The following is an 11,268-nucleotide window of genomic DNA, read 5'->3' as shown; positions in this document are numbered from 1 at the left end:
GCAGGTGAGACAGGGCAGTAGGTGAGACAGAGCAGTACGTTAGACAGGGCAGTAGATTAGACAGGGCAGTAGATTAGACAGGGCAGTAGGTTAGACAGGGCAGTAGATTAGACAGGGCAGTAGGTTAGACAGGGCAGTAGATTAGACAGGGCAGTAGATTAGACAGGGCAGTACGTTAGACAGGGCAGTAGATTAGACAGGGCAGTAGGTTAGACAGGGCAATAGGTTATTCACAGGGCTCTGGTTGAGCCTGGATTTGATTTGAGTTAATATGTTAATATACCTTTATACAGCTTATGTGCTAATAGTTATCAATAACGGTGTGACTCAGAGAATAACAGAGGAGCGTTAGTGTGTTTGTGTGGGTTGATGTTTTATGAAGCATTTTACCATGACATGTGTAAAGCGTGTAAAATGCCCTGCTCCATTATGAAGACATGTGTAGTCTACACGTCTAAGTACTTTACGCGATTACAACCCGTTGTTCCTTTAATGAGCACTCCCACTACCTCTCTTCCCCCTTTTATCATGAAGAAGAACATGGGATGGATCGGGGTTCACCTGTACTAGAACATCATCCATCTAAAATAAAAACAACCAGACCTTTTTCCTGCTGATTCCAATGATCCTCTTCTCGTTTTCGCCATCTCTCGTATGTCTCTTCCCCCCCCCTTTGCCCCTCCTAGCCTGGAGTTATTGTAATTTAGTGACGATTTGTCACTGTCACAGGCCCCTAGTCCCTGTCCTATCTGGGGATCGTTGGCCAAGCTCACTGGAGGTGTGTGTCTGTGTGTGTCTCCGGCCGCCCATGTGTGTGTGCGCGCGCGTCTGTATGCAGGAATGCATCCGTCCATGTGTGTGTGTGTGTGTGTGTGTGTTAAAGAAGGGGGTGTCCTCACTCATGGTGAGGGCCGTCATCTTAACACACTTTATTAATAGGGTTAAAGCTGGCTAATTGTAATCCAATTAATAACAGGCACAATGATCTACCGCCTGCCTGTTACTGGAGGACCCAGCTGAACAACTTCTGAGGGGGCAACCCCTCACCGCTTCAGCTCCTTCACCAAACATCCCCTCCATCTAACACACACACACACACACACACACACACACACACACACACACACACACACACACACACACACACACACACACACACACACACACACACACACACACACACACACACACACACACACACACCTTGCTGTCCCTTTCTTCCCCCTCCCACCAACCTCTGCTGCACTAAATCATCTGTGCATAGGATGATAGGATGCAGTTATATTATTTTGATGAGAAGAAAGAAAGGAACTGGCACTGACCAATTAGAACGGAGCGATTGATTTAATGTCGTCTGGCTATTAAAGAAGACGGTGTAGGTCAACACTTTACCTCGTCTCTCTCTCTCTCTCTCTCTCTCTCTCTCTCTCTCTCTCTCTCTCTCTCTCTCTCTTTGTCTGTCTGTCTGTCTGTCTGTCTCTCTCTCTCTCTTTGTCTGTCTGTCTGTCTGTCTGTCTCTCTCTCTCTCTCTCTCTCTCTCTCTCTCTCTCTCTCTCTTTGTCTGTCTGTCTGTCTGTCTCTCTCTCTCTCTCTCTTTGTCTGTCTGTCTGTCTCTCTCTCTTTCTCTCTCTCTCCTCTCTTTGTCTGTATCTCTCTTTGTCTCTCCCCCCTATCTTGTCTGTATCTCTCTCTCAACCCTATCTCTCTCTATATCTCTATATATATATATATATATATATATATATATATATATATACAGTGCCTTGCGAAAGTATTCGGCCCCCTTGAACTTTGCGACCTTTTGCCACATTTCAGGCTTCAAACATAAAGATATAAAACTGTATTTTTTTTGTGAAGAATCAACAACAAGTGGGACACAATCATGCAGTGGAACGACATTTATTGGATATTTCAAACTTTCTTAACAAATCAAAAACTGAAAAATTGGGCCTAGCCAGTCTCCAGATCTCAACCCCATACAAAATCTTTGGAGGGAGTTGAAAGTCCGTGTTGCCCAGCAACAGCCCCAAAACATCACTGCTCTAGACGAGATTTGCATGGAGGAATGGGCCAAAATATCAGCAACAGTGTATGAAGACTTACAGAAAATGTTTGACCTCTGTCATTGCCAACAAAGGGTATATAACAAAGTATTGAGATAAACTTTTGTTATTGACCAAATACTTATTTTCCACCATAATTTGCAAATAAATTCATTAAAAATCCTACAATGTGATTTAAAAAAAAAAAAATCCCCATTTTGTCCGTCATAGTTGAAGTGTACCTATGATGAAAATTACAGGCGTCTCTCATATTTTTAAGTGGGAGAACTTGCACAATTGGTGGCTGACTAAATACTTTTTTGCCCCACTGTATATATATATATATATATATATATATATATATATATATATATATATATATATATATATATATATATATCTTATATATATCTTATATATATCTTGCTTTCTCTCTCTCTTGCTGTCTCTCTCCCTCTGTATCTCTCTCTCTCTTCCCAGCTATCTCTTGAAAAAAAAACACACACCAATATGCACCAGCCTCTGCAATCCAAGCTGCATCCCCTTCAGTCAAAACTACCTCTAAACTTATGCTTCCCTTACATTCATACATTTAAAACAGCATATTGCCAGTGCCCACCTTTTATCTGCAATGTTCTACGCCATAGTTTCGAGAGGAGAGAAATAATAATATATAAATAAGGGGGGTGAACCTACAATATTTGTGTTTATGGCTTTGGAGGGAAAGAGATAAATGACCTCACTTTTAAATGTGGTTTTAATGAAGTAGGGATTGAGGGACTCCTCTGTCCCCCTGGCATTACACTGCGATTCTCGCCCCCCTCTCCCCTCCTCGCCTGTCCTCCCTGTCCTCGTCCTACACACACATCAGCATGCTAGTCTCTGACCTACATGCAAGTCCACGAAAAGGACATCAGGCACTGTTTAAGTGCGGATCGGAACACCTCCCATTTTTTTGATAAACAACCCTGTGTTGTTCTCCCTCTGGTGTGAATGAATGGTCAGGGGAAAAGGGAATAGTGGACAGCGAGCAGAGAAGCGCTGAAATTATCAGTGTCCCACAGTAATGAGTGTCCCCTGGCCTCTCTGGCTAAATGATGGACCCTCTGAGCCTCTCTGGAGGGTCTATGTCTGTGTCCCAAATGGCACATATTCCCTACATAGTGCACTACTTTTGACCAGGGCCTATGCGCTTCTTGTCAAAAGTGTTGCATTATGTTGGAAATAGGTTGCCATTTGGGACCTCTGTCCCAGACCAACCAACCAACCCCCTGGACAGTGGACCTCCAAGCAGTATTAGTTTAGCCAACATATGCTAGCCACATGTGCCTGGGCTCTGTCTCGACGTTAATTGGATACTCAGGCCCCCAATTAAGGCTCTGGCCCAAACGAGGACCAGGAGAAAAACAACCAGGCTTCTTCCTCTCCTCCTCTTCTCTTCCTCTCCTCCCTTCTTTCCCTGGGACTTCATTAAGAGGATGGTGAAGGGACATCCTGGGGGGAAAGAAGGGACACAGGCGTACACACATCTAGAACACACACACACACACACACACACACACACACACACACACACACACACACACACACACACACACACACACACACACACACACACACACACACACACACATATTTTGGGTATAAACATATAGTACAAACACTGACATACATACTGTACATGGACACACACACTGCACACACGCACATAAACAGTGTGACCTAGTGGCACAGCCGGAGCGAACCAGTGGAGAGAGGAAGAGAGAAAAGAGAGAAATGTTAATTACACACAGAGGGTATGTATTCCTCTTCCTCAGTTCAGGCCTAAAAAATATTACAAATTCATAATATGAATTTTAAATGATATGCTATTCCTCACGAATGCGTAGTGTGTGTGTGTGTGTGTGTGTGTGTGTGTGTGTGTGTGTGTGTGTGTGTGTGTGTGTGTGTGTGTGTGTGTGTGTGTGTGTGTGTGTGTGTGTGTGTGTGTGTGTGTGTGTGTGTGTGAATGTTCTGATGGGAAACGTGTGTTGTATTTGCCCTCTGCGGATGGAACTGCAGCCTTGTGTCTGTCTCTTTAGAGGTGTGTGTGTGTGTGTGTGTGTGTGTGTGTGTGTGTGTGTGTGTGTGTGTGTGTGTGTGTGTGTGTGTGTGTGTGTGTGTGTGTGTGTGTGTGTGTGTGTGTGTGTGTGTGTGTGTGTGCGTGTGTATGCACATGTACAGATGTAGGATCTGAATTTGATCACTCTTTTGTTGCTGAGAATTTTCAGGGAATGCAAACTTGTAGTGCATTCAGGGTTTAAAAAAGCTTCTAAAGTTTGTAATTTCCACTTTAAAATGTCAGGCTTGATTTAACCTAACAAAAAATGTATCACCCCTACAAAAATTGTCCATTATTTATAATTCACATAATAATTCACATGTTCTGTTGCTGCAGGATTATTTTCCTGCTGTCGCAAACTGGCTCAAATTAAGATCCTACATCTGCATGTGTGGTAGTTTACTTATGAATTCATCATCCACGAGGCTTTGCTCATGATTATTTGTGACTCGCGTCTTTCCATTTTAGCGCCGGTCTGACACAGACACCGCTACTAAACAGGCGACAAGCCTTGTAATGAAGTTGATTTTTTAATGTTGCTGCCACACAGGATAAAGTGCTGTCTAATCAAGCCGCCCTGCCCACCCCTGCCCACCCCAACATTCACATACTATTTCCTCAGACGGGCAGCCTCAGTGGGACTGATGGCAGTGTGTGTACACCATGCATTTGTTGTTGTGTGGCTAATGTCATTAGTGACATCCTACTGTTTTTAAAAGGCATTAGCCTAGACAGCTCCAGCTCTAATGCTACTTCGAGTTCCCTCTGCGTTTGTGTTTCGTCCTCTTAACTACTCTGGCTGCGTAGCTTCTTCTTCATTCATCCCACATGGGGAAATATATAAGGGATGCTAATTGAAATAGATAGAAGGAGAGCAATGGAATGGATAGATATTCTCCTCTCTTGTCCTCTCTCCTCTTGATATTGTGCCCCCTGTACTTGTTTGCATTTCTTCTCCTTGACTACTCTTAGTGGTCTCTGTCCATCCCATGTTGATATACTCAGAATAGTGAACAGAGATAGAACAGAGAGGGGAAGTTAAGTTCTCTCTCGATAGATGTTGTCCTATCATTGTTCTCCCTCTACTTGTGTTAGCATTTATTCTCCTTGACTAGGCTACACTTACTGGCTTCCTGTGGCCATCCCATATGGATCCAGAGATACAGAGATTCAAGAGATGCCTGTCAAAGTATATAGGGACGTGAACATCCTCTTAATTGTGTCTGGTTATCAGATAGAGGTTTAACTTTTAATGGAGGGCTATAAATTTAACATCAGCAGTCCTCTTAGCGTAGTGGTGGCTGCCTGGGTCTCGGCGGGGCGGTGATAGGTTGTTGCTGTTGTCCTGAAGCTCGCCTGCAGACTGCCCTGGAGGGAGCACTCTCCACGGGCGCTATAGAGCCCCCTGCCCTGACACCCTCACACAAGCACGCACACACACACAGAAGCGCACGCACATGCACACACACATGCACACACACATGCACACACACACAGAAGCGCACGCACAATCACACACACAAGCACATACACAAACACATTCATACAGAAGAAGGATCTAAGTTTGAGCCACTTTACTACATCAGGAAAATAATCCTGCAGCAACAGAAAATGTGAATTATTATGTGGATCATAATTCTTTAAAAAAAATATATATATTGTAGGGGTTGATGCACTTTTCGTTAGGGCAAATCAAGTCTGACTTTTTAAAGTGGAAATTGCAAACTTTTAGAAGACTTTTTAAACCTTGAATGCACTACTAAATGGCATTTCCTGCTGTGAAGGACAATTCTCAGCATCAAAAGAGTGATCAAATTAAGATCCTACATCTGTACACGCACATACATTCGAACAAACACACACACACACACAAACACTTGCGCAAGCACACAGGCACACACACAAAAAAAACACCCTTTAATCCCATTCCACACATGCAGAATTCATCCCAGCTTGTGATGTGTTAATGATCCCTCTGCGCTTCGAGACATCTCTTTGCTACACAAAGAATAGGAACTAAAAATGATTACAAGCACACTAACAGATGATAAACTCTATAAATAAAGTTGCACGAGTACTTCCAGATATTTATTGGATGGCCGAACCTTTGTCAGCCAGAGACAGAGGGGATCACACCTAAATAAGACAACAAACAGGGACAGGCACCGGGAGAGACAGTGGCCACATCTGTGCAGATGCCTCTAACTCATCCCTTTTAACTATCAGGGGGACATATTTCAGCATTACGCAGGACCATCAATCCAATTTAGTAGTCACTGAGAGGTTCACACACAACCCTGAACATGTGGTGGCAAACCTGGCCCACTAGTGGAGCCTGGGCCCCAATTAAAAGCATGTTTTGGGCGGCAGGTAGTCTAGTGGTTAGAGCGTTGGGCCAGTAACCGAAAGGTTGCTGGATTGAATCCCCGAGCTGACAAGGTAAAAATCTGTCGTTATGCCCCTGAACAAGGCAGTTAACCCACTGTTCCCCGGTAGGCTGCCATTGTAAATAAGAATTTGTTGTTAACTGACTTGCCTAGTTAAATAAAGGTTAAAAAAAATACATTAAAAAAACATTACCAGAGCTTAGCTATTGCCCAGCTAGCAGCTAGTGACTGGCTAGTGTCCCTCAGCCCTGGTCAAATATTTAGGTTGCATCCCAAATGCTTTTGACCAGAGCCCATAGTTATCTGGTCAAAGGTGGTGCAGGAAATAGAGTGCCATTTGGGACACATTTATAAATTGCTAGCTTGAGCAGCGCACTTCTGTGCTAGCCTAGTGCTATTCTACCTCCAGGCATGTCTTCAGGCCCTCTTCATTAAGCTTTGTTTAGTTCCTGCCAAGGGAGAAACAGGGACAAATGTGCCAGTCACCATCTCTCCCTATCTCTCTCTCTCTTTCTCTCTCTCTCTCTCTCTCTCTCTCTCTCTCTCTCTCTCTCTCTCTCTCTCTCTCCTGTCTCTCTCTCTCCTCTCTCTCTCACTTTCTCTCTCTCTTCTCTCTCTCTCCTGTCTCTCTCTCTCTCTCTCTCTCTCTCTCTCTCTCTCTCTCTCTCTCTCTCCCTCTCTCTCTCCTGTCTCTCTCTCTCTCACTCTCACTTTCTCTCCTCTCTCTCTCTCTGTCTCTCTCTCGTCTCTCTGTCTCTCTCTGCCTCTCTCTTTCTTGTCTCTTTCTTCTCTCCTGCTGTCTTTGTTTGTGACAGAGCTGGAAGTGGTTGGTCTTGGCAAGCGGGATGGGCCTCCTATAAACCTCTATCTTTGCTTGTGGAGTGGGGATCTTGGCTCGGGACACAACACAGTTGTTTAGCATCAACAGTGCTTTGTGACTTTTAAACTGTAATCTTGCCCCTTAAGAGGGGTTTTCTTTTTTCATCCAACATGTTTAACTAATGGTGCTATTAGCGAGCACTTAAAGGGAAAGTCCCAAAATGTTTTGCATGTCAGCAGTCAAGGGTTAAAGATATTGAACTTTCAAGAAGCAAGGGTCACTGACCTCATCATCATGATAATGCAAATTGCCTTGCACAGTCTTCCTTAAATATTTTACTCAATGAAGTCTAGTTTTGTTGCATCATTCTCTTCCGTGTGTTTGTATGATTAGTGGGTTCGTGTCTGTGCTTGCAGGTGAGGTTGGCAGAATGGCCCCAATGCTCTTTTTCCACTCACAGTGCTGCTGATGCAATCATGTTGGCCATACTAAACGCACACACACACGCACACACACACACACGTTTGTGTGTTTATGTGTGTGCATACATAACATAAGGGCTGTTTTTCTGTGTCCAAGGTGTCCTTGGAGATCAATCCCCTGCATCTTTGCTTTAATGAAGCCCCAAGCAGGCACTAGGGAGGGAGGGTAAAGCGAGACCTACGACGGCCCTTAATTGGGTCTTAGTAGCCTATTAATGCTGGAGGCTGGGTGACCTCCCTCCCGTGGCCACTTTACAATCACTAACGTGACATCTCTAAAGCACTGGGCCTCGCTGAACAACAGGACCAAACAGAGAACCATTTCCCCTCCCTCCCTTTGTAGGACCTGTCTCCCCAGTCCCCACCGGCACCGGCATTAGGCCCTTTGTTGACATGATGGCCATTATTTTTCATGGCAACAGGGTCTTAATCAATGAGGTGGAGGTAGTGTGTTTAGGGTGCGCAGGTCCCACTGCACACACACATATACACTCATAAACGTGTGCACACGTACACACACACACACACACACACACGCACACACACACACACACACACACACACACACACACACACACACACACACACACACACACACACACACACACACACACACACACACACACACACACACACACACACACACACACACACACACACACACACCACCCCTCCATTGTTCCCATCTACTTGTAAAGAACTGACACCTTTCATAACATTTCCATACCACTGTTGTGATAAAAACACAAAAAAATGATATATTTTTTTGACTTTTGAGGAGAGTTTGTGTTATGGAATTTTCAATCACAACATATGGCAGGGATGGCTTCGCTTTCCTAAAGACAGGATTTTATTTTTCATGTTGATCAGGGCCTTCGCTCTCCAGACATCAGCAGACACTGAGAGAGAGGGGAGAGAGAGGATGAGAAAGAGAGAGGTGAGAGGAAGAGAAAGAGAGAGGGGGAGAGAGAAGCTAGAGGAAGGCGAGAGAGAGAGAGAGAGAGAGAGAGAGAGAGAGAGAGAGAGAGAGAGAGAGAGAGAGAGAGAGAGAGGAGGGAGCGTTCCGTTCAGAAGAAGTGCTCTCTGAAAAGAAGTGATGGCTGCATCAAAGCAGGCTGTCAGCTAAAAGGTAGACTTCATCATCAGGAGAGAGAGAAACAGGAGAGGAAAGATACTTTGTTTTCAAACAGCCGTCTTGAGCCGATGGTGTGGCAGGCAGACAGACAGACATGTAGCTAGTCTAATTAATAACAGAGTGTTCGCTGTGTTGACCTAAAAATGTTAGCTGCTCATCACCATCAACTGATATATTTTTAATAGGAGAGGGAGGTTGGCAGGCAGTTCTCGAATCCATGCTTTCATATCGAAACAGAATAACAGGCTGTTGACCTTATGCCAACGGCATTTATATATACTACCTCTGGGTTCTGGTTGATAATCTTCTCCAAAGGGTTACATATCCTACATAGAGCTACATTGGGCAAGTATACCCACAAAATAATTAAGGAGACTGGTCCAGTTCAACACCATGGCCAGTTGGCCTATATACTGTATCCATCAGTCTATTGACTAATTTCAAGGTTCACAGTTCTAGATAACCAATTAGTAGCTGTGGGTTTGAAGACAAAGGGCTTAATGTTAATAGGTTACATACTTACCATAGAGCTACTGTGACCACTTATCACTTCTAAGGACACCTAGAAGGGCACTTAGAAGTACACTTTGTTACCCACAAGGTCCCATGTTTTTTTCAATGTGTATAAGCTGTTGTTACATGTTGCGGACGAAACGGAGAGGATAACTTCCAGAGACTAGCGAGAGGACTATACTCGCAAACGTTTGCTTAGACTCAAGGTTTATTTATACCTATGGCCTACAAACACTAGCTGGGAGTTAGTTGTCTGAGGGGGGAGAAAACAACTTAAAACTGCCTGATACTAGCAGAGAGGTTTGGAACTCTCTTTGTTATTGGTTTATGAACTAATTTAGCGCCTGCTCATGTCACCAGGAAAACTGAAACTCCCGCCCAAGCAAACAGGCTGATTAGAAGGTCCTGTGTAAGATTGTATTTTAAACCAGCAACTATCAAGAAATGACACTGATCACATTTCACACGTTTCTAGCGTTAGTTTCATCAACAAAACACAGGGAAAAAATATATACATTTTGACTGCACTGGACCTTAAAGAATGACTTCAACGAGGAGCTCCATCTTTCTTCAGCCTTGTTCACAAACATACTGCTAGGGCCTTATAATCACACATTGCATAGTACGAGGCTACATGGACATGTACACATACATGTAGGCCACGCCTATAGTGTTTTATATGCATTTTTATGATCAGCTACTTTTTCACATTTGCCCTATTTCACTTGAGAACCAGAAGCGTAGAGTAAAAGATACATACACTTAGGTTGGAGTCATTAAAACTCGTTTTTCAACCACTCCACAAATTTCTTGTTAACAAACTATCATTTTGGCAAGTCGGTTAGGATATCTACTTTGTGCATGACACAAGTAATTTTTCCAACAATTGTATACAGACAGATTATTTCACTTATAATTCACTGTATCACAAATCCATTGGGTCAGAAGTTTACATACACCAGTTGACTGTGCCTTTAAACAGCTTGGAAAATTCCAGAAAATGATGTCATGGCTTCTGATAGGCTAATTGACATCATTTGAGTCAATTGGAGGTGTACCTGTGGATGTATTTCAGCTCGGGGATTTGATCCAGCAACCTTTCCGTTACTGGCCCAACGCTCTAACCGCTAGGCTACCTGCCGCCACATAAGCCAGGTGTACACTACACGATTCTGGCCCCATTTTAGCGGTTCCAGACAAGTTTTTGAGATCGGTGCCTACTCGGGGTGCGCGGCCATCACCGACGCTCATTTAATGTGAATGGGTCAGAGACGCAGTCTGAGTCCCACGGATCTCATATTTGAGCTGTCCCAGATGTCCTGATATTTTCAAACATGTTTGATTTTATCAGCTTAAAATCTGCAACGCTCTTGTCGTGTGAGATGTGCAACGACAAGTTTGAGAACGGTGATCAGCAATAGCCAATGAGAGCTCGCCAGAGAAGAAGCCAGTGATATGATGACGTTGTTTGGCATCACCCAGATTGTGTAGACTTTCGAGCAGGAGTGATGACTACTACTAGTATGTGTTTGTACTTGCCTTTAACCAAAGCCAAAGTGTCAAATCGTTACAGCTCTGAAGTTCACAAGCAATGTTATTTCATTCAAAATGTTGGCTAGGTTTTTCAACTTCATATGACAAGTGTGAATGTCTGACTGAAAACGTTTGAGGCTGCTTTGAGCCCCAGCTCGTTGTAGCTACGAATTGTAATCACATCATCGCATTATTGTTTTGGTGAGACAGCATGGTATAGAGAATCCTCATGACCAAGTTAAAAATCTTGTTGTG

Source organism: Oncorhynchus keta, chromosome 29, assembly GCF_023373465.1.
Source record: "Oncorhynchus keta strain PuntledgeMale-10-30-2019 chromosome 29, Oket_V2, whole genome shotgun sequence".
Classification (NCBI taxonomy): Eukaryota; Metazoa; Chordata; class Actinopteri; order Salmoniformes; family Salmonidae; genus Oncorhynchus; species Oncorhynchus keta.
This window is presented reverse-complemented; position numbering follows the sequence as displayed.